Below are 27700 nucleotides of genomic sequence, written 5' to 3'. Positions count from 1 at the left end.
GTATGTACATTGTTTTCGGTTAGTGCAGGGAAGCCGCTTACCAAATTTCGTGAAGATGAGGCCATGAATAAGAAAGTTCAACATGGCGGACGTTGTTGACCGTTATGCGTAGAATTTCGAAATGAAACCTGCTTAACTTTTGTAAGTAAGCAGTAAGGAATGAGCCTGCGAAATTTCAGCCTTCTACCTACACGGGAAGTTGGAGAATTAGTGACGTTTGGAAAATTCAATATGGCGGCCAACAGTGGCGTCATACCACCGAAATAAGTACGTACATCGGTTTGGTTGGCGCAGGGAAGCCACCTACCAAATTTCGTGTAGATGGGGTCAGCCTTCTACCTACACGGGAAGTTGGAAAATTAGTGATTTTGGAAAGTTCAATATGGCGGCTGACAGTGGCATCTTACCGTCGAAATAAGTACGTACATCGGTTTCGGTTAGCGCAGGAAAGCCGCCTACCAAATTTCGTGAAGATGGGACCATAAATAAGAAAGTTCAACATGGCGGACGTTGTCGACCGTTATGACCGTTACGCATAGAATTTCGAAATAAAACATGCTTAACTTTTGTAAGTAAGCTGTAAGGAATGAGCCTGCCAAATTTCAGCCTTCTACCTACACGGGAAGTTGGAGAATTAGTGATGAGTCAGTCAGTCAGTCAGTGAGGGCTTTGCCTTTTATTAGTATAGATATACAGTGATACCTTGAGATTTGAGTTTCATTTGTTCCGTGACCAGGCTCATAAGTCAAAATGCTCATATCTCAAATCAATTTCCCCATTGAAATTAATTGAAATGAGATTAATTTGTACCAGCCCCCGAAAAACCACCCCAATTTTTTGTTAAATGTTTTCAACATAAGAAAAATGTTTTCATAATGCACAAATGTTGTATACAAACAAAATAAAACCTAATTCATAAAAGAGAATCTAAAGAAATAAACAGACGTTGGTGAAGCCGATTAGTGTATTGTAATGTTTTTTTCTTTCACTTCACTTTTGCTTAACAATTTTCTTCACTAGTTTTTTTCTTTTTCGTCCCGCTTCCATCACTTTCATTCTCCAAGGAGCTTGGTTTAGTCCTCCTCTTTAGAATGTTTCTGAAATGAGTTAGGCAAGTGTCATTAAATAGTGCCACTGCACGACCAGTTATAACTTTTTCAAGGTGTTTCTTTTATTTAAAGTTTGAAACTTTTTCCCACATTGCAAACACTTCCTTTATCTCACTTTAAGAGATAACCTCCTCCGTGATACCGATCTCCTGCAGAACCTCCGTATGTTGCCGTGTCTGTAGTTCCGTTAACTCCTCAGTCGTTAGTTCCTCGGAATGTGCGGCGAGAAGCTCTTAGATAGCTCGTATTTTGAATTTTGGCTCGTAACTCAAGGCAAAAAATTGACCTAGTGACAGCTCGTATCCCCAAAAAACTCGTACGTTGGGGCACTCGTATCTCAAGGTACCACTGTGTGTGTGTGTGTGTATTATACCGTATATACAGTGGGATGCAAAAGTTTGGGCAACCCTGTTAATAGTCATTATTTTCCTGTATAAATCGTTGGTTGTTACGATAAAAAATGTTAGTTAAATATATCATATAGGAGACAGGCACAGTGATATTTGAGAAGTGAAATGAAGTTTATTGGATTTACAGAAAATGTGCAATAATTGTTCAAACAAAATCAGGCAGGTGTATAAATTTGGGCACCGTTGTCATTTTATTGATTCCAAAACTTTTAGAACTAATTATTGGAACTCAAATTGGCTTGGTAGGCTCAGTGACCCCTGACCTAAATACACAGGTGAATCCTATAATGAGAAAAGAGTATTTAAGGGGGTCAATTGTAAGTTTCCCTCCTCCTTTAATTTTCTCCGAAGAGAAGCAACATTGGGGTCACAAACCAACTCTCAAATGACCTGAAGACAAAGATTGTTCACCATCATGGTTTAGGGGAAGGATACAGAAAGCTGTCACAGAGATTTATGCTGTATGTTTCCACAGTTAGGAACATATTGAGGAAATGGAAGACCACAGGCTCAGTTCAAGTTAAGGCTCTAAGTGGCAGACCAAGAAAGATTTCGGATAGACAGAAGCGACGAATGTTGAGAACAGTCAGAGTCAACCCACAGACCAGCACCAAAGACCTACATCATCTTGCAGCAGATGGAGTCACTGTGCATCGTTCAACCATTCGGCGCACTTTACACAAGGAGATGCTGTATGCGAGAGTGATGCAGAGGAAGCCTTTTCTCCGCCCACAGCACAAACAGAGCCGCTTGAGGTATGCTCAAGCACATTTGGACAAGCCAGCTTCATTTTGGAATAAGGTGCTGTGAACTGATTAAACTAAAATTGAGTTATTTGGGCATAACAAGGGGCGTTATGCATGGAGGAAAAAGAACACAGCATTCCAAGAAAAACAACTGCTACCTACAGTAAAATATGCTGGTGGTTCCATCATGCTGTGGGGCTGTGTGGCCAGTGCAGGGACTGGGAATCTTGTCAAAGTTGAGGGACGCATGGATTCTGGAGACCAATGTCCAGGAATCAGTGACAAAGCTGAAGCTGCGCCCGGGCTGGATCTTTCAACAAGACAACGACCCGAAACACTGCTCAAAATCCACTAAGGCATTCAAGCAGAGGAACAAGTACAACGTTCTGGAATGGCCATCTCAGTCCCCAGACCTGAATATAATTGAAAATCTGTGGTGTGAGTTAAAGAGAGCTGTCCATGCTCGGAAGCCATCAAACCTGAATAAACTAGAGATGTTTTGTAAAGAGGAATGGTCCAAAATACCTTCAACCACAATCAAGACTCTCATTGGAACCTACAGGAAGCGTTTAGAGGCTGTAATTTCTGCAAAAGGCGGATCTACTAAATATTGATTTCTTTTCTTTTTTGTGGTGCCCAAATTTATGCAAAATTTATGCTTTTGTTTGAACAATTATTGCACACTTTCTGTAAATCCAATAAACTTAATTTCACTTCTCAAATATCACTGTGTGTGTCTCCTATATGATATATTTAACTGACATTTTTTATCGTAACCACCAACGATTTATACAGGAAAATAATGACTATTAACAAGGTTGCCCAAACTTTTGCATCCCACTGTATGTATATATATATATATATATGGAAGAGAAGGTCTGTGATACGGTTTGCATATTAGCAGTTGGAGATCCACAAAGGGAGAAAATGAATCACGTATCATAAAGTAGTTTTTATTCCTGAGCTTTCAACCCCTACCAGGGGTCTTCATCAGAGGATAATGCTTAGACTTACAAGAATCAAAGGCAATATATAGCAATACCTTACAGGTTGGCTAGGTCCGTGTGGGGGGGGGGTGTCTTGCTTGAGGTTGTTGGGAGTAAAGTCTTGTTTATTAAGAATAAGTTCTTCTTAAGTTTGTATATGCTGGGTTTATGTCCAAGTGTCTGTTGATGGTGTTCTCATTTGATAACCAGGATTCCGCCAGCTCTCTAGCACTCTACCAGTTCTGCTAGAAAACCCATGAATAATCTGCGCACGGTCCTCTTTAATGCCAAAAACAAGAAATCGACAGCAGAAACACTAAACGCAGTATACAGCATTCCATGCAGTTCGTGCTCAGTGGTATACATAGGACAAACTTCAAAAAGAATCGCAACACGTATACAGGAACACCGCAACCCCGTCAGAAGAAAGAACGCACTGTCATTGATCTATAAGCATACTAAATCAACAGGACATACATTTAATTGGGACGATGTACAAGTAAAATTTAAAGCCAATAATAAAAGTGCTAGAGAGCTGGCGGAATCCTGGTTATTAAATGAGAACGGCATCAACAGACACTTGGACATAAACCCAGCATATACAAACTTAAGAAGAACTTATTCTTAATAAACAAGACTTTACTCCCAACAACCTCAACCCCCCATCTCCCCTGTAAGGCATTGCTATATATTGCCTTTGATTCTTGTAAGTCTAAGCATTATCCTCTGATGAAGACCCTGGTAGGGTTGAAAGCTCAGGAATAAAACTACTTTATGATACGTGATTCATTTTCTCCCTTTGTGGATCTCCAACTGCAAGTATATATATATATATATATATATATATATATATATATATATATATATATAAATATAATATATATATATATATATATACACACACACACACACACACACACACACACACACATACACACACACACACAACAAACATACATTCATACATACACACCCACAAGCATGTACCACTTAGAACACCCCAATTTTCCAGATTTAATTGATATTACCTAGAAACCTTCTGTCTATGTAAAACCAGTGTTGGAAAAAAACACATTGCCACACCTTCTGAAGCATTATTTAGGCTAGGGGTGGAAATCAGCAGAGAGCTCTTGACTTGATATTACAGCAATTTTTACCTGCCGGTTCAACATGTATTGTGATTTTTACAGTATTGCGATTCAGTATTACGACTTACTGCTGCCCTTTTTTATTGAAAATATAATTTATCTTCATCTTGACATTTTCAATTCATTGTAATACAATTAATATTTTAAAAAAGTTATTTTATTGAGTCAACATGTAAACTTCATAACTTTATCCATAACATCAAAAATTTCACACTGGTAGTGTCATACCATGTCCACTGTTTCACTGGGTTGGCACATCAGTAATCAGCATGTGTTGTGAAACATCCAAATATTTCTGCTTTTGCTGCAAAGCTTGAATGCCTTGGATGTTTCTGTGGGAAAACTCTGTGACTTATCTTGATCTTCCCAGGAACCACACAATAGCTGATAGATTGAGTGTGTTCTGACCCACCCAGTTTAATTTGTGCGCATAACATTTAAGGTGAAGAAAGCTGACCACCTCATTTGCAAGAAGCATATTCGCTGCATTTTCGGTGACTAACACTGGCCCTTTTTTGTTTTGCACCAATTCCCCATTCCTCAGTGACATTATGAAGGAGCTCGGTCATGTTAGTCCCAGTATGACACTCACGCAGGACTAAGGTTTGTACGACATAAGAGGGTAAGCACCATTCTTAAGTTAAATGACTTTATGTTACTGCAACATAATACTGTGTGGCTCACATAGTCATTAACCATATCTCAGGGAAACTCTTTCCATTTTACAGAATAACTGCTTCAATTCCTCATTATATATTTTGGGAACTGCTGTATCTGAAAAAAAGCTCTGCAATTGAATAACCTACCTCAGATGGAGGGTATGAATTATATGTTGTGAAATCCTGCATTCTCAGTTACAGTGTATGGATGAAGGTCTTTGCAAATAAAATAAAGGCAATAGACTTTATCGGTTTTGCCTTATCACAACTGCTAAGAATTTTATTTAAAGTGGTTTTAGAATGTACTACTTCCTTGGTATAGCTGCAGGCTTGGCGCCATAACAGTTTATCTCTGGGAGGTGTCGAGCGAGATGCATGCGATTATTTGTGGTATTACCACAATATTTGACTTTACTGTTGCAAAATTTTGAATACGACTGCAGTCATCTTAGGTTCTCATTTTTCTTTGTGAAATCCACAGTGACTTCAGTCATTACATTTAAACTATGATGGTATTGTATATATCTGACAACAACCTTCATCAGTCATGTTCACATTTGCCTTGTTTTCATGGTGCGCGTTCCATAAGCAAAATATGTGTGTGCAAAAACCACATATGGACATTACTGCAGCAGCATAAGTAAATGTATGTACAATGCACTCTAATTACACTAACTACATTAAACTGTTAACATGATTACAGCATATACCAGGTTAAATGCAACCAATATTTAACTGTCTATAGTAATCAATCAAATAGTATGGTTTATGCATGGTTGAACAGGATTACATTTTGTTAATTGGAATGCCAGATTTTTTTATATATTTCAAAATCACAATTTGAAAATGAATAGATTTTTTTCCTGATCCTCTAATTTGAACACCATTGCCCTATATATTGCTATAATAATGGTAAGAAAAAGACAATTAAAAAAGAAGACAGATCATTATAACCCTTAAAAGCTTAGGTCTTTCCTTAAGATAATTTGCAAAAAAAATCAAGGTGTCAGTGGATAGTTTCCTATATCATCAAAGGGAACTTATAAACTCTGAGGGGAACATGTCTAGCAAATCCAAAGTCATAACAGAATCAGAAGACAAGTTTCAGAAACACAACAGTTCGCGTGATAGATGATCATTATTATTAGCTGCTTTCTCACTGAGTAACAACTATTGACCCAACTGAACCGTAACTACTGTGATACTTAAATGACAAAACATCCTTAAGTGCAGTCAAAACTTCCGTAACTTTACCTGTTGTGATAGAATGGTCACTTTATATGAGAACCACTCTTTGTTAACAACAGTTTTGTGCTTTGTAGAGTGAAAAAGAGTTTCTAAATTGCTAACACTCTTCCTTTGCTATATATCTGTTTTAGCTCTACCAATATTACATTCAGTATACCTCTTGTTGCATCCAAGTAGAACATCTTTTGTACTTCTGATTTAGTGTTTAATTTTAATGCATTTCTGCCCATCCAGCTAGCTGTCAACAGAATCACATTGCCACGTACACTTTCTTTTAAGCAAACATCTCCTAAAAATATCTGCTACTCAACAAACACAATACTGCATGGAAAGAACAAGTATACTGTATACAGGCCTATTTTGTTTTGTTTACACAGTCTAAGTAATGTAATTTACGTCCCAGACAGACTGATATTTTAGATCTCAAAAAGAGGACACGTCTAGGAATGTTGTGTCTTGAAAGTAACAAGACACAAAGATTTATTTAAAAAAACTCGGGAGATGAAGCACAGTCAGAAATCAAGCAAAAGTTTAGAACAAATAATCAGCCCTATCTTTTGTGAAAGCCTAAATCAGAAACCAAATGTTGTACATGAGAATAAATCAAACCAAGAAGTCTATATACTGAAGGTCATAAATAAGGCAAAGTAAACTGTACACTAAAGAAATTCAATTAAATCTTGGGTGACCTGGGACTGCATTGTGGTCACCTTTTAAACAACCACACAAAGATGATACACACCTGTGCCCTCCTGGTTGGTAACCATGGTAACTAAAGAAGCAACTAGAACATGGTGCAACCCAATTAAAAAAATGTTTTTAATATCATTCAGAGTACAGAATCTGATTCAGCATTAGTCAAAACCTTTACAGCAAAAATAAGTTTTAAAAAAGATACATAAAGATACATACCAAGAAAAATTTAGGAAGGTTCCAAATCATAACAAGGAAAAGGAGGATGTCTAGCCACCATATTTATTAATACTGCCATAACCATCTCTGCCTGTAAAATCCAAATAGCTCAGTATTTTACAGAATTTCATAAATAGATCCTGCGACTACTGAGAAGTTTCAGGCTACTTCTTGTGTACCTTGTTGCCATTTCCTGCATACTTCCAAAAAAAAAAATTTCTTTTGTGTTTTCAGTACTTGCCATTCAATATATTTAATGTCCTTTCCAAATATAGTTCTCAAAAACTGAACTGTCTTGCTGGTGCTACACAGCTTTCCCCAATTTTTAAACTTCATACTTGTTCACTGAAGAGTTTTTAATCATTTAACATTGCTTCTAACTTTTTAAATGAACTTTTCCATTTTTGATAAAGTTTAATTTTACATCTATGTCACTAATATTTAACAAAGTAAACCAGGCTCCCCATCTCATAACTGTTTTTAAATGCGGGCTAAGAAACTATTGCTCACTGTATCTATGATGTCCTGTTCCTATGCTTAATTTATTTTGGGTTATCAGAATAGGTTTTCAGCCAAGAACCTTATTGCTATAATATTTCCATCTAAACATGTTTTTTTTAATATCATAATAAAGTTCTATAATAGCATTATTATATTTGTTATGGGGGGTCTATGGGAGTAAATTAAATATGTCCAGTGTCAAGCTTCTATCCATGAAACTTTCTTTCAACCCAAATATAGTCATCAAGATCTGACAGAGCTCCTAGAAATTAACCCCTAGGTAAATTCTGATGACATAAAATGACCATTTACGTTTCATTTTTAATTTTGAACATCATTTCTAAACAACACGTACAGTAATCCCTTGAGACTGTATTCATGCTAATTACTAGAATTTATTAAAGTGAGCAATATTTAGCCTATTACCCATTCTATGTCTGGATATTCCCTGTTGCCTACAAATTTCAATGTATAAAGGTTAGATTAGTGTTTTTCTGTACATATTTATCAACACTATGCACCAATCCTGCTCTTACAAATGTCATTTGTTCTAACACACACAATGAAAATCTGGATGAATCTTAGCACTGACGGGGTTTATCCACTCACCCAGAGACTGCTCTGACTTTGCATCAAAAAGGTAACACGTACATGCAATTCCAGATAAAATCATCACCAGGGTGCAGAAAAGATGTGCCGGTCAGCTCTGTGGGATCCTTCCACATTTGAAAGGCTGGTTCTGAAACACCTCGAAATTATGGTTTTAGAACATCTTGATCTTCTGCAGTTTGCCTATTAGTCAAATATAGGTATGGAGCATGAGCTGATGTACATGCTCCGCAGAGCCTACTCCCACTTGGATAAATCAGGCACCACAGTCAGGATGATGTCAAAGAACATTTCCTGTCTTTAGCACAATTCTGTCTTAAACTAGGAAAAAGCTCAAGGCTATATATCTTGATATCCCCACAATCTCCTGGTTCATGGACTTCTTGACCAACAGACAGCAGTTTGTGAAGCTCATAAATGGTGTTGTTTAATACTGGGGCAAAACAGGGAACTGTCCTTTCTCCCTTGTTGTTTACCCTCTACGCAATTGATTTCCAGTATAATAACAGGGCTTGCTATCTACAGAAATTCTCTGATGACCCCTTCATCATAGGTTGTATTAACTTGAGGTACATGTAGAACCACCTGCAACTCAAAATCAGCAAGACTAAACAGTTGGTGGGGGTGGGGTCCTAGAAGTTGTATAGAACTACTAGTTCTTGGGGGTTCACATAAACAGCAGATGGGAGTGGTCTGACAACACAGTGATGCTGTATAAGGGCAACAGCAGACTTTACTTCCTAGGGAGAGTCTCGGATCTTTTGATGTATGCGGTAAGTTGCTGGAACTGTTCCACCTGCTCATAGTACCCTAGGTAAAGCAACCTGAGTTCACAATGCCAGACATATCAGGAAAGCCTTCTCCGTCACAAAGCTAAGCCTGAACACACTGAAAACTGTTGTGGAAAGGGAGATGGTGGAAAAACTGGATGGCATTATGAAAAATTCCCTCCATCCCCTCCTGGAGGCACTCTCTTGAAGCACTTTTGGCCACAGGTTCATTCCTTCATAGTCTGCCAAGAAGTGCCCAAGGGGATCTTTTTTGCCTGTTATCAGGCAATTCAGTGCTTCCTCCCGACGTCCCAAACTAAACGCTTATACTTTTTAAATTAATTTTGAAATTTCAGCAAAATTCTATTTACATTACATTTATATGTCTATCTACTGACTGACTGTATTACTAGTCCAGTGTTTATTTTTCTTCAGTTACATGCATATAAATGGGGATGTAGACCTCTTTTTTTTTTTAAACATTTTTTGTGAACTGTTCCCTCACCTCCATCACCTTTTTAAACACTAACGATTTAAGTGCAAATAAACCTAGGAGGAGGTGCTAAACAAATTTCTCTGTTAAGAGGAAGGCCTAAGAGGAGGTTTATGGATGTGGTGAGAGAGAACATGCAGGTGATGGGTGTAACAGAACAAGATGCAGAGGACAGAGAGATACGGAAAAAGATTATCTGCTGTGGCAACCCCTAACGGGAGCAGCCGGAGGAAGAAGAAGAAGAAGAAGATGATGATGATGATGATAAGAACTCTAGTGCCACCAGTATTAAAATGGATAGATCACTCTATCATTTCTACTAATTACATCCTTTCCAAGTACAATTACAACTTATTACATTTTATCTGCAAAGGATGTTTATCAGTTGTGTGTATTTTCCTAAATAATTATTTAATAACTTTTCACGTTTTCTGCATGTCTGACAAATGTTTGCCAAATGGCTACTTGAGTCTGATTTTAATATGGCTACTACTTGCTTTGTTATATGTCAGAACTATGGACCATTGTAAACTCCCAGTGTTCACTGTCAAAATGCAAATGTATTAATTTTATTTTTGGCTTTTGAACTCAGGTTTTCTTAGTAATACGTGTTTAAATGAAAAAATAATTAGAAGACTCGCCACTCCACCAGCTTTTTCTCTAAGTTCTTCTTTTGTAGCTCAGTATATACAAACTGCTAAAATAAGTACAATTTAAGACACACACATTTGTATAAGCTTTGCTTAAGTGCTGATAAAAAACAGCAAAAAAGCAAAAGGGAATGGGATGGGGGCAGAAGCAGTAAATGCTCTACATAGCTACTTAGTGGAACCCAAACTCCAAATTTCATCAGCAAATGCCACAAAAAAAAAACCAAGAAAAAACCACAAGATGCTATTGGATTGTGAACTATGACTTGAAGAACTTGTTTGTTGCATATCAATCTAATGCTTTTACTGTCCATAGTGTATGATCAGAATGCTGGTCAGTTAAGTATATTGCCTCAATGACATATCTCACTTACCAAACCATAAACTGAACAAAGTAGATTCAGAAAAAGATTTGCAGCCAGTAATGCAGAAGATCTCAACCTATTTTTTTTAAATTAAGGGCAGCAGCTCTAGTGGTTAATAAGAAATTAATATGCTTCCTTGAAAAGAGCATTAAATGCTATGCTTCCACATAATACAATATCTGTATATTTGTTAAAATATTTTTGACATAAAATCTTGATTAAAAACACCAATGAAGAAGACAAAGTAAAACACAAAAAAATGTCTTACGAGGTGTAAGAACAAAATCAAAACCACACAACCCAGCTTAATTAATAATTAAAAATGCCCACTTACAGCCTAACAAAAATAAGGACTAGCCTTCAAAATCAATAATTGCAAAGCAGCTCTACGACTCTTTCTGCAGTTTTTATTTTTTTAAACAACCTCAGGGACAGTCTTGCACTTTTTTTCTGAACATTGACTATGGGCTTAATCAGTGTTTGTTTTGTTATTTGATGCTAAAGGATGTTTATCTCCTCTCCATATTTTTGAGCTTTTGCCATTACATAGATGTAAACATACAAGCCGTTGTACATTTTATTTAATTAAGATACTTGTCACTAACAGAGAATGGCCTTTATTTTCATATGTCAAAAAAATTAACGAAGGAGGACAACAGATTCAAAATACAAGGGGAAGCAACACTTGCCGTTTGCGAAAAGTGGACAATGGAACCATTTTTCCTATTACTTTCATTGGAAAAATACGTTCCTACCTCATCCCTAACTGAAACCTACTTCAACAAACACCCCCAAAACCTCTCTAAAGCTTTTCAACAAGGTATGTTAAGCAGTAAAAAAACGTACTCTACTTCCTTAGTTAATACACACTGAATGACGCAATACATAACTGTAACTGTACTTACTGACTGGACTAAAGATGTACTTTCATTTTTCTGCACTCTATATTCCAGAAGTGGAAAGCTGTTCTGAAAATCTGTAGACATGGATGGAATTGGATGAAAGAAAGAAAAAAAGGATAAAATAGAAGACTCTTTTTACTTCCAGTTACTTTGGAGATGGAGAAAAGCACATGTAAGAAACATGTGAAAAGCAACTTAAAACATTATTCACACGCATTTAAAGACAAAACGAGACACTGTTCACACATGTTCACAGGATGTTTTTGCACAATGGAAGGAAATTTCAGTCTCTGGAGCAAACAACTGATGCATACAAGCTTCACATTAGATAATCAAAACTGTATCTGAGCACAATGTTCATGTGTGTGTCTGGGTTTATCTGATATAGCAAGGACACTAGCTGCAAGATGCTCCCAATCCTGTCCAAGATGCATACATATGTCTAGTCCTCTGCATGAAGGACAAATAACCATCATTTTAGCCAACTGAGTCAAAAAGAATATCTTTCACTCAAATACCTGGGGTTTTGGCTATAAGTGCTCATATTGCAGCAAGACCAATTGAGAACAGATCTATGTGTAACACAACTCTTACTTAAATGTCTTTATCATTTATATGTGGTGTCAGCACAAAATGAAAAGTAGTGGTTGACTTGATTCCTGCTAACTAAATAAGGCACCTAAGTTAACTGTTAAATAACCCTTAAATTAGGATAACTTCCAACAAACAATGAAGATGTGGAAATGGTGGGTGCCTAGCTATAAGACATGGGGCAGGACAGGTTTTCGGAGAAACTCATTTGCAATAGTTTGGTTGATGGAGGTTGGTGCATAAAAGATGTAGGGTTGTAACCTGTAGCCTGCAGGTGTCAACTGCAACCTTTATTTGTATGAATTATGTCAGGGGAAGTTAGAATGCCGACATAGTAAGTCAAAAATTAGGTCTCAGCAATGTAGATTTTTTGAGAAATAAAAAAAAAATCTGTTACTGGGGTGACAATGTTGAGTACAGACTGAGGTACAGGCACAGCAGTCACAGTAAGTAAGGGAAATACATGTAAAATTCTTGTGGCTGTCCTCGTCTTTGACATCTAAAAGAGCATCTCTAGCATTAAAAGGAAAAGTTTATGAAAGCTGTGTAATGACTAGTCCCACTCCCATGGAACATTCATGGCAGATGAAAGAGGAACATACTGTAGCTGGTAAGAGTGTAGATGAGAATGATCAAACAGATGTGTAGAGTGTCATCGAGGGACAGAAGATGAATTCTGAATTAAGAGCTGGAGGATGTGGAAGCAACAGGGGGTTGTGCTGAAGAGAAACAGTTTAAGGTGGCTTGGGCATGTAGAGAGTGATAGACAAAAAAAAAGATTGTGTCTCACTCCAAAGAATGCTCAGGATTGTGGAGAGTGCAGGAAAAAAAAAAAAAGACTCTTGGGGGCAGGGTTTGGGTTTTCAGTGTATAGCTAACCTGGGTAATCTTAGAAAATAGCTTTTACACTGATATAAATGACCATACAGTCTTCATATTTATCTTAAGTTATTAACTATTTTGAACAGTGGATTAAATGCTGTCAATAAAATCTAATACATCCACTAGCAATGTACTTTCTTCACTTTCCTCAACTTGGAGATCATTTAAACACTACCTCTCAAAATGATCAATACTATGTGTTTTGGCATTTATAAATTTTGCAGATTAAACATACAGTAGATGTACTGTCAGTGAGAATGAACACATAATGAAGAAAGCTGACAGAACTACAGGCTTGGGGTTAGAAATACACAACTAAAAATGCCAGGTGAGCAGGGGTGCTTTATTGATATCACTGCCTAGTTCCCCAAATATTACCATGTTCTAACAGATAAATCAACCAAAACACATTATATAACACACAGAAAATGCAAATTTTAACCACACTTAATTCACTGCTGATGTCTTTTTAGCATTACTAATTAAAAAAAGACGCATAGCCCTTGGTAACAATGCAAACAATGTTAAAAAAAAAAAAAAAAATTCCAGAAAAGGTTTTATTTATTCTTTATGCATACAGGGATTTGTTTTAATGATAAATATGAAAGTATTCCTAAATCTTGTTGTAAAAAAGAAGAAGAAAAAAAAAAAAAGGCCGGCAGCCAAAAACAGCCACTCTGATAGCACCAACATTTCAGGAAGCCCACAGTTAAAAATTGTTAAATCCACTGTTACCTGTGATTTGTAATGCACACATGAATCATGCTATTGGTGGTTTAGAGAATTTTCTGTCACAATGATTTGTGTGTTATTAATACAGGCAATCCTGTTGTTTGAGAGTCCCCACATCTACAAGGCAGTGGTTAGCTTTTTGGAAAGGCTAACAGCTACTAAAATTGATTGTTGCCAAAATTGTAATCTGTCAATCTTTTTCTACGTAGTGGCAGTTTGCTGTGACAATTTCCAGTTGATGATTCACAAGTCAACTGTGACTGCAATCTTACTGGCGGGGGTAACAGAGTTTTCAGTTCTCAGTCAAATGTTTTTATACACCTATACCAGAAGTGCCTCTACAGGTAGATGGAAAGCATTATCCTAAATCAAGGTAAATGATTAACTGCTGAAAGCCTTTGCCAACTACCATGCTGAATGTTGACATTTTTTTGTTCCATCATTGTACAACCCCTCTGTGAGATGTCTTATGACTGCTAGTTACTGCAGCCTTTCCTTTGGTAGTGCTGTCAGTGTGGCACGCTCCTGCAATCTACCTTTGCAAGTGGCATGCTTGTTTTGCATATGGTAACATATTGTGGATGGGCATGCTTGTTTTGCATATGGTAACATATTGTGGATGTACTTATTTTGAACTTCACTGTAGTACTACTGCTACAGAATTTTGCCACCCTTTTGCTCACAACAGTCTCAACTGAGCTATTTTTAGTACAGTTTTGGTTTAACTCAAGATGCCAATTTCTATTTGTACATAAAATATGAATTGATGTGTAGTATAAATATTGTCCTGATGTATTTAATTACTTTAAAAAGATGGATCAATGTCAGCCTTTATCAGACAATGCAGTGCTATAATTCATTTATAATTTTGAACATAATTTCAAACTAATAGTTTTATTAATATGACTATTTGTTTTAAACTGTTAAAAGGCAAGCTATTCAATTACAAATTCAGTTAGGCCAGATTTTTAAACCAAGAAATTTTGCTGGGCCAGACATTTTCTGAGGCTGGTAAGCAGCAGATAATGACAAATTTTAAACCAAACTAATGTACTGAAAACAAGATAATGGTTAGTCATTGTGTCCCTTTTAAATTTGGTCACATCTGACACTGGCACATCAAAAAGTGCATTAAAAAACAACAAAAATGCTTCAATTGAATAGAATCTGAAGTAATAGCAAAACATTTTTCTACTTTTGAAATAAAAACATTTTGCTCACATCTGTCCCAGGCGCAACCCAAAATACATAAAATAAAAAAAAATGCAAAGTATTAGCACTAACATAAATTTTTCTTTAGAAATATAATACATTGGTCACATAATAATAATTCTTTATAATTATATAACGCTTTCCTCACTACCAACGCAAGGAGAAGCTAGGATGAGAACCCATGATCTTCTTACTGCGAGGCAGCAGCACTACAATTATGCCATTGCATATATATGACCTAGAGACATTACAAAGTGCACTTAACAGAATAAAAAAAGAACTATCAATGCTATCAGTGCACAATCCCATAACAAGTGAGAACAGTAACTAACACACTTGTGAGGGAACAAAGGTTCATTTCAAGTCACCACATGTATGATTAAGCATGGCTTTGTTACACATCCCACATTATGTTGATACTGTGACGTGTCTCACTACTGCATGAGCTGAGGGAGGTGAAGTCTTGAGGGAAACAACTTTGTAAGGGCTTAGGGCATGTCCCTTGAGAGAGATGAATGACAGGATCAGGGTGAGAGGGGAGCAAATGGCAAAAGAGCCTTTTTTTTGGAGGCTGAAATGCGTTTTCTCTGTGTTTCTAGCGGGACCGTGTGCTCAACCACTCAGAGGTTGTTTCTAGGCCACAAGTGGCCCATGGGCTACCATTTGAATAGGCCAGTCTTAAGGTAATCGAACAAAAGTTAATTATTAACATTTCCAATAGCACACAACAAAAACAAATTAAGTGGTATTGGGGAATCAATGCTTTCAAATGTTTAACTCTTTTAGAACGGATATCGACTTTTGTCGACAGGAGAGGTTGAGGGCGCATGTCGACTAAAGTCGACATCCAGGGATAGAGGGCGATAATCAGCTGTTAATGGCGACAAATCTCACTGTCACGTCACAGGCATTCCCCTCTGTGCTTGGAGGAATGCTAGAGTCATTGACTCGGCAACTAATCCTTGCATGTGCGTGAGTTGCGAAATGTAAACAATGGCAAGATGGCATCGACATGTGACAAGGGAGCGAAGCGAGAGCAGAAAAGAAAACACTTGGCAGACAATGTTTTGTGCATTATCGCGGAGTCGGACTCTGATTTTTCAGAATCGGATTTTATTGACATTAATCAGGAGATCGAGCAAGAGAGTGAGAAGCCGGAATCAGCTGATCAAACACCAGCCGATGCCGCGCCAGTTGAGCTGATGCATCTACGGCAAGGTTCGCGTGGGATAAATACACAGAAATTGATCTGTTGAGAGCTGATCTGGCTACTGGACTTCACAAGACGGCATGGCTTGCTGTTGGACACGATAGATCACCCAGCTGCTGTACTTCAGGCTGCTCTCTCCTGATGCAGCTTTTCAGCTACCGTCAGACGAGACAAACAGGTAGGCAGAGAAATTTTTTGAATTGCAGGCTGCGTTTGCCTCGCATTCTCGTTTTTCAAAGAGACGAGATGAAGCGTGCTGTGGTATTACAAATAGAGATGGGACGGAACTGGTGATATAACTTCAGGGAGCATTGGTCCAAATGTGCTTTGTCCCCTGGTGGCTTTGGACAGGTTATGCAGCATGGTGATAGGTACGTCCTGCTGCAAAGTTTTATTCACTTCTGTAATAAACAGAAGCAAATCCCATGGGGTGAGCCAGGCTATAATGCCATGCATAAAGTTCATAAAGTTTCAGAAGATTAAAAGAGGTGACAATACGGTTTTCATGCGGGCAAAAAACTTGGTGGCAGTGGAATGGCACGATGGCAAAAGCGTGACTTGTCTCTCTACAGTACACACTAACAATATATGTGAGAAAGTGCAGCAACAGACAATTGAAAAGTAGGCACCAAAGCAACACGTATTGTAGAGCAGTGCAATGTGGCAATGACTGAAATTGGCTGCTTTGAGCGAGATCAGACTTTGCAGGAGTTTGCTGTGTAAAATGTATGTGATATGTATGTGAAATCATAGAGTATGCAGGCTCATACAACATGCAAGACAGTAATATTTGTCAAAAGTAAATATTTTTTGTTAATTTGATATGTTAAACAATTGCTGTGTGTTCTTTTTTTTTTTAAAAATGTTAGTTTTTGGAAAAATATTCAGCCCTGGGAGATAAGAAACAAAAAAAAAAATTAGCCCTAAAAGAGTTAAATAAGATATCCCAGAACATTACCAAAAGGACCTTAGAAAAAAGACAAAAAGTCATATACGCACTATTAAATAAAATGCGGGTGTGTCCTTTAGGAAAGGCACATATGTGAGGGAATGCCACAACTTTCACAAATATTTTTTAAAATAAATGGATAAAATCTAGTGTACATAATTCTGTTTTCAAACAAATATACTTCTGTTACGTATGCTGCTTTTGACAAAGTGGTTACGGTTGCTGCTGATTTACAGCAAATTACAACTGTTCACTTTGAACATCAATCTTTTTGTAAGGAGTCCCACTATTACACTTAGAAAGACTGACCAAAAGTATTGATGGGAAAATTTACATAGCTCTGCTTTCGCTTACTAAATTGACATAACTGTTGCATATGATGCAAATTTGCTGTTTATTTGGATCTGCGAATGTAAATTTTCTTCTGTCTGGTTAAATTCTCCAATCCTCCAGAGAACATAATATATATTCTTCTAAAATCACTCTGAGCTTGAAGAATGCAATCATTTTCAGACTGCCCAATTATCTGTAATATATCTTTATAAAAAGAAAGTATATGAACTCACAAATACTTGCAATTCTGCTATTTCAGACCATAATAAGCATATACCAATGATTTGCAAGTTACTTATAACATAACTAAGCAGGAATCAATAAATGGATAGTCACTAAACATACTAAAACAAGCTGCATCAAGCTGGCTTTGGATAAGTTACTTTTGACAGTGAAATACCAAACCTACAGGCAAAATCTATATATATTTATAATTGATTAAGTCGCCCGACCATAGGATACGCATGACAGAGCCCCGCCCGCCAACTCTAACCCTCCTCCCGCGTCCACCCCCGCTCTCGAGGCATCGGCTTCTCAACTGTCACTCCGGAGCAACTCAGTACGCGAGCTATATTAAGCGTCACCAACGAAGACTCGCTACACCTTAATGAACAAGTACTGAAACTTATCCCTACCGAAGAAGTAACTTTCACCAGCGTTGACTCCATCGTCACAGATGATCCCGCAGATCAACTTTAATTCCCCGAAGAATTTCTTAACAGTCTTACTCCCACTGGCATGCCTCCGCATAAACTCAAAATTAAAATTGGTTCAGTCGTCATGCTTCTCAGAAACCTCATGCCAGCAAGATGTCTCTGCAATGGCACTAGACTGACTGTTATCAGCATTCACCGTAATGTACTGGAGTGTAAAACTATCGCAGCTGCTACCTCACAAACTGTCCTTATTCTCCGGATTTCCCTGACCCCATCAGATTCAAATTTGCCTTTTACTTTTACATGCAGACAATTTCCTGTTAGATTAGCCTTTGCAATGACAATTAATAAGGCACAGGGCCAAACTTTCAAAAAGATATGCTTGTATCTGCCAAAACCAGTTTTCAGTCACGGACAATTGTATGTTGCTCTCTTCAGAGTTCCATCTTTTCATTCACTCACAGTCGTATCCTCAAACCCACCCCATTTGGTCAACTGCGTCTTTCAGGAAGTATTCCCCATCAATAAATAATTATGCGGCGTATACTACGCCGCAGGTCGGCTAGTGAAAAAATATTTAAACTGCTAAGGTAGTTATTAAATATTGAGGAACATATGGAAAAAGGAAATTATGTTTTCAATTTTAGACATTTATCACGTTATTGTGAAGTTCCATATAATTCGGAACAGTTACCTTACCCGTATAATAATATTTTTGTTTAAAACAATCCTTCGACTCTTCCAGTTTTCTGACAACCATGCCAAAATTTAAATGTTGGATCCTAAGTGAAAATAATTGACCAATCTCTAAAGGTAAAAGTGCACAGTAAGCACACCTTGGTCATACTGAGTTAGGGAATACTTACTTACTGGAAACAACATGGTAAACTAAAAACAGGCTTTACGTTATACTAACATTCTATGCATTTTCTATTATAATAAATTATAAAGGATAAAAAAATCATTGTCACAATGTTGTTTCCAAGTAATAAAGATTTATATAACTCTTACTCACTGATTTTAGAATTTATATTTTGATGAAATCTTTTTGTATGTCACTCACTGCCTACTTCAAGGATACCTTAGTGGCATGACACATTAACTCTCACTCTTTGGCCTACCTCCTCAAGTGGAAATTCAGTTTGTTTGGATGACAGACAGAATATGCTGAATTAATGATACAGTCAACTCCAGAAAATTTGTCACCAATTAAGAAAGTGAGCTCAAATTCAAATTTTGGAGAAATTGATATTCTTTAATTTAAAATAATTTGTTTTATCTTTGGAATTGTTTATTATTTAAAAAACACATGTGGCAAAATGTTTCTTGATATTGCTATAATTGTCTATGAACTTTACTGTCTATGACCATTTCCTATTTCACTGGAGTACAAATATGAGGTAAAACATGTAAAAACCTTTAGTCATCCATCAGTATTGGTACAACCAAACAGCTTTCAACACAAATGGGAAAAAAAAAACACCTGTTGAGCTTCACAGATTGGGGAATTGACACAAAAAAGTATTCAGTTGAAATTCAAAAGCATGAAATTGCTGAACGTTTACTAGAACGGGGATGCATATATTATAGGGAGGTGAATAGGTAAACCATGAAAATCACACTTTGACAACAAAAAAAAGTTTACTTGAATCTTGGTCTTTCATTCTTTCAAAAAATCGGTGAGATGCCACCTCCACAACCAGAAGCTCTTTGGACAAGTTCCATGAAAGAAACTCATCCTGAGACCAAGACACAAATATCAACATCAGAACTTGCCAAGAACACTGGAGTTACAACTGGAATTGTGTGTTGTGATCAGATGAGACAAAAATACCATCATATATGATGAAAAAAGGGGCAGCATACAAATTATGACACTACCACCACATACCCACTATAAAATACGGTGGTGGCTGTTTTGCTGCCAGTGGTACAGGGGCTCATCTTAAAATCAGTAGCATAATGAATTCCATTCAAAACCAGAACACTTAAACAAATATCTGGTCACTTATGCCAGAAAACTGAAATGGAGCCATGGTTATGTCTTCTAACAAGACAATGACAAGAAGCATGCATCCAAATTGACAAACAGACAGACAGATACTTTATTAATCCCAAGGGGAAATTCACATAATCCTACAGCAGTATACTGATACAAATAAACAATATTAAATTAAATAGTAATAAAAAAAAAAAATGAAAAAAAAAAAAAAAAAGTTGGAAACGTTCTGCATGGGACAGTAGTCCAAGATCCCTCCAGAAGTGTTCTGCAACCTTATTAAAAACAACAGACATGTGGTGTGCTGTTATTTTCGGAAGGGTGAAGGTCCACCAAATACTGAAATTTGGGGTGTTAATATATTTGAAATCTGTGTTTTTGTGAAACTTTGTTTTACTAATGGAAAACTTTATTTTGTGCTGGAAATCTGACAATAGAAGCATGATTTTTACCCATTAGTTTAAACTCAAATTATCTGGCTTTGCATGTGTGGTTCTATTTATATATTAATTTAGCTCATTTTCTTGAAGGGTGACAATAATTCTGGAGTTGACTATATGTCTAATAATATTTAAAAAAAAAAAAAAAACAACAGTTGTAAACTAAACTGGTTTTCCTTACATCCCCATCACCCCCATAAAAAAAACAAGGTTTCAGTAACTTAAGAGTATAAATGAACAAACTGTATGGAAACTAGTTTAAGGAATAAATCAGTAAGGATTATTTGTATTTTCAATTACCGGTAAATAAAGTTACTATTTTAATACACCTTATTTATTGTGTGCTGTTGAGTGGAAATTTGTTGCATGTTGCTTGCTAACTTTAGCTGTGAGGGAGTTATTGAAAGATGTGTATCACATATTAACAATGAGCTTCAACGTTTTTAGTAGGGCTGTCAACCACAAATTGTGATAATAATGTTTAAAGTGTTGCTTAAACATATACAAATATGTGTTTAACTGTCTTTGGGCTACATAAAAGTAAATTGCCAAGAGCTACATTTAATTAATTTTTCTGAAATTTTTCTCAGTAAAAAACAGACATATGATTAAATCACAAGAGCATATCAGCAAGTCAAGCAAGGCATTTCTTCATTTTAGGGTAAAGCAAGTGGGAGGACCTCTTGTCGGGGACAGAAGATTTCCTTCAAAACAAACAAGAAGAAAACTGGGGAAACTTAAAGGACCATACAACATAAAATGCTAAAGTACACATGTGTATTTCACATCACCTATCAAACAGCCGTAACATTCGAATAGGTTTTCTTTGGTCATCACTGTCACATATACAGAATGCCGCTAAATTTCTTACTTGCACGTGCTAATCAACATACAATATATCACCACTCTCCATCGCAATGACCAGTATGTAAAATTACCTTATATCAAAACTCGCTTTTCTTACCTGAAAAATCTCAGAACATACTTTGTATCCCACTAAAGACAAAATATCAAAGTCTCCACAGTTAACATAACATGTATGTTTTTGGGATGGTGGAGAAAACTATAATTAACTAACAGTTAAATCATGAGGTGTATTTTTTCTATTTTTATGAATACAATGTTTTATTCACTTGATTTTGATCAACTCAAAATATATATGATAAAAACATTGGGTGAAGGTTTCACTTAAAAACTATGTCAGTGTTTGTGACTTAAAATCCATATTTAAAAATCACAGATCAAGTATCAGGATTAGTTTCAGCCAAATGACAATGACTACATCCATTTCCATAGTCCATTTTTGGTTTTAGGGTTGTAGTCCTCAAGGATTACTTCTTAGTTTCCAATGCCTCCAAATTTATCACCTCTTCTGTGCACTGTGAAGGCATCTGTCATAAAAACAACCTTTTTAAGATTTGTCTTAATGTTGGACTTTGCATTCTTAATGACCTTTCATTAGAACATAATGTTGGTCGCCATATGCAATTCTTTGGCTAATTTCTATGCAAGTAAGTGAAAATAGATTTAAAAAATAAAGAATTGAGCTTTTTAAACTCTAATTATAAGTAATGTCAGCATCAGATTAATTGAGTTTATTTTGAGGGAAGTTGTACATTCATCAATGCAGTGGTATTTGATTTTTATTCAAATCTCAAATAGCACATATCGGATTGGAGTGAGTAATCCACTCTTATCTTCTATACTAAACTGTTAGCAAATAAACTGAATGTACCCTCCACAAGTCACTAGAAAATAAATGCCTCATGTTACCTAAAACTAGATAAACATTTTCTTTGAACGGAACAGTGCAGTTTTCAGAATTTGTTCAGATGAATTTATTCAAAAACTATTCGTTTTTAATCTTATTCTAATTGATTCTTTTTTTAAAGAGTTCTCTGAATTGGCCAACAGTGGAGTTTTAGGAATTCATGTAATTTATTTTAAATTGTATTTTTGATTGAACGGTGTTTTATACATTGTAATGTGATTTATGACGTTAGGTTTAGCTCACACTTCTAATTACACTCATATCTTCAAAAATGAAGCATAAATCAAAAACAGGTTGCAGAAGCAATACTAGAGGTTTTTCTGGAACACTGTACTGTCTGAATAACTGATTTGTAAATGGAGGAGGGTGGTGAGAAGAAAAAAAAAAAAGTGAAGTTACTAATACCTCTGCTTCAAACAAACATAAAAGCATCCCAGGTAAGGGTTCGTCCTTTCTGCTCTGCACCTAAAGCTATTGCAACACCAATGAACACAACGCAAGAGTTCAATCCTGGGATGTACGCTAATGAATCCACACTTAGCTGCACAACATCTCTCACACGCAAAGGGCCGCTTTAGATTTAGTTTTGACAGTTAATCTAAAGGCACATATATCAGCATTTATATATAAAAAACTAAGTGAGAACACATGCAAACTGCGCACAAGAGGCAAGTTAAAATTGGATATAGAGGGAGATAATCTTTTACAGGAAATTTTAGAAAGCATTTCTTTGAAATTAAACAGAAGCAAAGAGCAAAGAAATATCAGTTGAAATTTTTTTCACTGCAGAATAAAATAGTTCTACACAACATTAATGCAGCAGGTTGTGCCTATTTTGCTTTACAAAGAAAGTGAGTGCATTTAATTTTATAAACATACTAGCTATGTTACTTGACTTTGCCCAGGAAATTTCATAACACAAAGGACCTCAGTTATTTTGCCATCAGTTAATCGTAAATAATAGAAATACTATGTAACTAAGTATTTTTTTGTATACAGTATTTGTAGTGTTTTCCCAAAGTGTAATATTTCTGTCAGGTAGTGTGGTGTAGTGGTTAAGGTTTTAGACCTAAGACTTTAAAACTTGAAGATGTGGGTTCAAATCCTTTTATTGACGACTGTGCAACCATGACCAAGTCATTTCATAACCAATTATATCTCAAATTTTGAAAGTTGCCTTGGAAAAAGGCATCAGTCAATAAATAAATAAAGTGGCCAGTGGAGCTGCTTACTCTTGAACATGCTGGACACAATTGCACAAAAAAAAAAACATTCCTGCTTTTCCTAGTTACTTGGCCTTTGTTGGTCATTGCAAAACACAGTTTTACAGGAAGGTGTGATCTTTAGAAAAGGGTAACTAGTATGAATAACGGGAAATTTGAGTACACAGTGATCCTTTACTATATCGCGCTTTGACTTTCACGGCTTCACTCCATCACGGATTTTAAATGTAAGCATATCTAAATATATATCACGGATTTTTCACAGGTTCGCGGATTTCTGCGGACAATGAGTCTTTTAATTTATGGTACATGCTTCCTCAGTTTGTTTGCCCAGTTGATTTCATACAAGGGACGCTATTGGCGGATGGCTTAGAAGCTACCTAATCAGAGCATGTATTACGTATTAAATAAACCTCCTCAATGATATACGATATGCTTCCCACGCGGTGCTTGATTGTTTGCTTTTCTCTGTCTCTCTCACTCTCTCTGACATTCTCTGTGCCTGACGGAGGGGGTGTGCGCAGAGGGGCTGTTTGCCTAGAGGATACGGACGCTCCTCTAAAAAATGCCGCTTTATCACGGTGCTTCGGCATACTTAAAAGCCCAAAAGCAAGTATTGATTTTTTGATTGTTTGCTTTTCTCTCTCTCTCTTACATTCTCTGCTCCTGACACACATTCTTTGAAGAGGAAGATATGTTTGCACTCTTTTAATTGTAAGAAAGAACTGTCATCATTGTCTTGTCATGGAGCACAGTTTAAACTTTTGACTAAAGGGTGTTATTTCATGTCTAGAGGGCTCTAATAATGTTAACAGTGTGGGAGAGTTTATAAGGACTTAAAATATATAAAAATAACCATACAAACATATGGTTTCTACTTCACAGATTTTCATCTATCACGGGGGTTCTGGAATGCAACCCCCGCGATCAAGGAGGGATTACTGTATATTCTTATCTTAATTAGATGTTTATGATTTTCATTTATTTACAGTGTTTGCACAAGTTTTCTTAAAAAGAAGAGAAAGAGGAAGAAATGAGTAAACAAAAGACTCGTTATAAAATAAACAAAAGAGTCAGAAATTAATACAAAATTGGAAGGTTAATGTATTAATGCAAAGAACTGAGAACTGACCACAGCGGACATCATGACAGAAAAAAAAAAATACAATTCCCATCATTTAAGCTCAATGAAAAAAATAAAAATGTAAGTGGAACTAGGAAACTTCCAACTTCAATGGAATACTTTTGAAAAGTTAAAATATGAATGAGCACTGATTCATGCACTTATAAAAGTATCCCTCTTTGCCGCCATCTGACACTGTGGATTTCATTGGGCTGTCATCCATTAGTCAGCTTTTCCTTTCTAGAACTGAAAGTGAATACAAAAGCTTCATCACTTCTCAGTAACTTCATTCAGTAATTTCATTGGCAAAAATTAACCATCAGTCACAGATGTTCGGTTTATCAGCAAATGGTAGGCAGCATTCACTAAATTAAAAAAAAAATATATGTTTAAACTAAAAATTCCACACATTAATTTGGAAAATTCAGCTAAAGAACTCAAAAATTAAAGATATGGAGGATTTGTCAAGTTCGAATAGCCACCACCACAACTTAAATTCAGTATTTACACTGGAAAAAATGTTATCTTTATATGCCGAAAAAGGTAGGCATTTAAGCCATTTACACTTTCTTCCAACAGATATTTCTTATTTATTGATGATATCTTTTCAGTGAAATTTTAAGCAGAGGTGTATACATTCAGCGCTAATAACCAGATTAAAACCAAAGTTTGAATGTGGGTGGTGCAGTGTCACAGGACGTATTCCTGTCATAATATCATGATGAACTTCTCTATGTGAAATGCTTCATCGATAGCAAATGGATGGATTGCAATAATCGTAATAGATTTAGAATAATGCAGTATTACAAAGATTTCAGCAAGGGATCTTTGTTTGAGTGATTACTGTCCAGAAGCATGGAAGTCAAGGAAACTATTAGCCACTGAATGGTCGATGTCTGTCCAGCATATGGCTGTAAAAGTGATAATGAAATCCACTCTTATCCTATTCATTGTTCTTAGTCCTTATCATCGTGAGCGATTATAACATCAACATTTATTAATAGTATGTGTGCCAAAATTGTGTTACTTGTTCAAGGCTTTCATCCTTTTTTCCTTGTTTCTTAATTTACTTTAAAACCTTGAATTCCAAATATCTATTCATGTTTGATATTAGTTTGTATCCTGTTATTAAGGTCATCTTTGCTTTTATTTCTGTTGTATTTCTTTGACTATCTGTGTTGTGCTTTGAGCATTTGAAAGGTGCTAAATAAAAGAAATCATAACTATTTTATAGTGTCATTATTTCAGGTTTGATTTCTAGCCTTTTCCGAGTCTATATGGAATTTGCATGTTCTCACTATGTGTATGTGGATTAAGTGTGTGCAACATCAGATATTATTTAATAGCTGGATATTCAACGCATGTTGTATAGTATGTGCTGTTAAATTCCATCCACCCAGTTTAGGCCTTTAGGGAGCTACTCAGGTTTTGCATATTACTTATTAAGTGAATAATCCGAGATGTTGCTATAACTGATATTTAGTATTTAATGTAAATGATATGCTTATAGAAATGCAGGATATACATGGAAACAGGTTTGTGTAAACTTTCATTTCTGCTATTATTGCTATTAACACAGCTCAAATTGTGTCTTCAACAACATTTAAAGATATAAGCAAAGTAAGAATTCCTTGGAAAAACACATTTCATGTTTCAGAATGATTAGATGACACAGAGTCTACATCAAGAGATATCAAAAGTAAACAGAATAACATCATGTGTGTATGATGATCTTACTGTTTGAAAAGGGAATCTCAAAAAGAAAGGGTTTTTAAGACAAAGTAACCATTTGCCTAAACATGTTGTAGATTAAGCTAACAAATGACATCACAGCACAATTGTTATTTGATTCTTGTGTTTTTGATTATACTGGAAGTCTTGAACTGTCACATCATCAGCAGAAAATGGAGTTCTGTCCCAGACAGTAAAATTGACTTGCGTTACGTTGACAGGTACAACATGAATGATGTACAATTTAACAACTACGCTATAAAGAAAATTGTGTTTTTACAGTTATAAAACTGTGTCCTTGTGAAAACTTTTGATAATGCAAAACTAATCAAATGTAACAAAAAATAAAAGTTAATTGCTGAAAAACAAAAATAGAATGAAAATTATTAAAATTATAATAAAAACTAAAATCAGAAAACGGTGAAAAAGTGAAACTAAATAAAAATGTTTTAAAAATCTTAAAAACTAGAACCCTGGGTAACAGACACACACAAAATAATTAGTTCCATATTTTTTATGATTTCCTAAAAAAGATAAACTTATATAAAGAGCTATATTTTTCTTGAGGGAGGACACTTCTTCAAAGGAATTGGAGACTGCCAAGCTATTACAAGTCAATAAAGTGCCAAAAAAGAATACAGTTTTCTGTAAACATTAACAATACTTTTAAAAATTGTATCAATGATAACACTATATATCTTGAGGCAATGTACTTGTACAGAATTATGTATTTAAGATTGTTCTGCATTCTAAAATCAGCATAATGGCAAGTAAAGCAGTGTTATCTTCTGTAAACATTACTGTTGCCTGCAGAACTGCTTTCCACATTTTTTCCATATCAACCCCCAAGGACTTTCAAAACACTGCTTGATGCTCCAAAATAACAGGTAACCAAACTACATGAGTATATGTTTAAGAGTGTACAGAGATTCATGTTTTTTTCCTAACGTTCGTTTGAAGGCTGTAGTTCACCTGCTTCTTCCAAGCAAATGTTCATGAATCAAAAGAATGTAATTTTTTTTAAAGATGTACTGTGAGAAAAAAAGTAAAAATATTTATAAGGAATATCAAAAAGTATGTATAGTAGAAACATAAATGTCAAATAGAATATTTAACATACAACCGAATAATTTCATATATACTTATTGTGAGCATTTGAATCCTAATTTTTGGTTACTCTGATAGTCCTAATGCAGATTTGTTTGTTTTATACTGAAAATGGAGAACTAATTTTAAACAGCGCAACTATAAGCGAGAGAAGGCAGGGCTGCTGCTCTGTTGGGGGAGTGGTGTGCATGTGGGTGTATGTATGGTAGTCTAAGAGTTTGAACTCCATGTGA

At 35.9% G+C, this 27700-nt stretch overlaps 1 protein-coding gene across 2 annotated transcripts in view; it reads right to left on the bottom strand.

Moving 5' to 3' along the window:
- tcf20 (transcription factor 20) overlaps positions 1-27700 on the bottom strand; it is a 257729-nt gene that overhangs the window by 42980 nt on the left and 187049 nt on the right. The window lies entirely within an intron of this gene.

The sequence above is a fragment of the Polypterus senegalus genome, chromosome 10 (assembly GCF_016835505.1).
Source record: "Polypterus senegalus isolate Bchr_013 chromosome 10, ASM1683550v1, whole genome shotgun sequence".
In the NCBI taxonomy this organism is placed as follows: domain Eukaryota; kingdom Metazoa; phylum Chordata; class Cladistia; order Polypteriformes; family Polypteridae; genus Polypterus; species Polypterus senegalus.
Note: the sequence above shows the minus strand (reverse complement) of the source record. Positions and strands in the feature narration are given on the sequence as shown.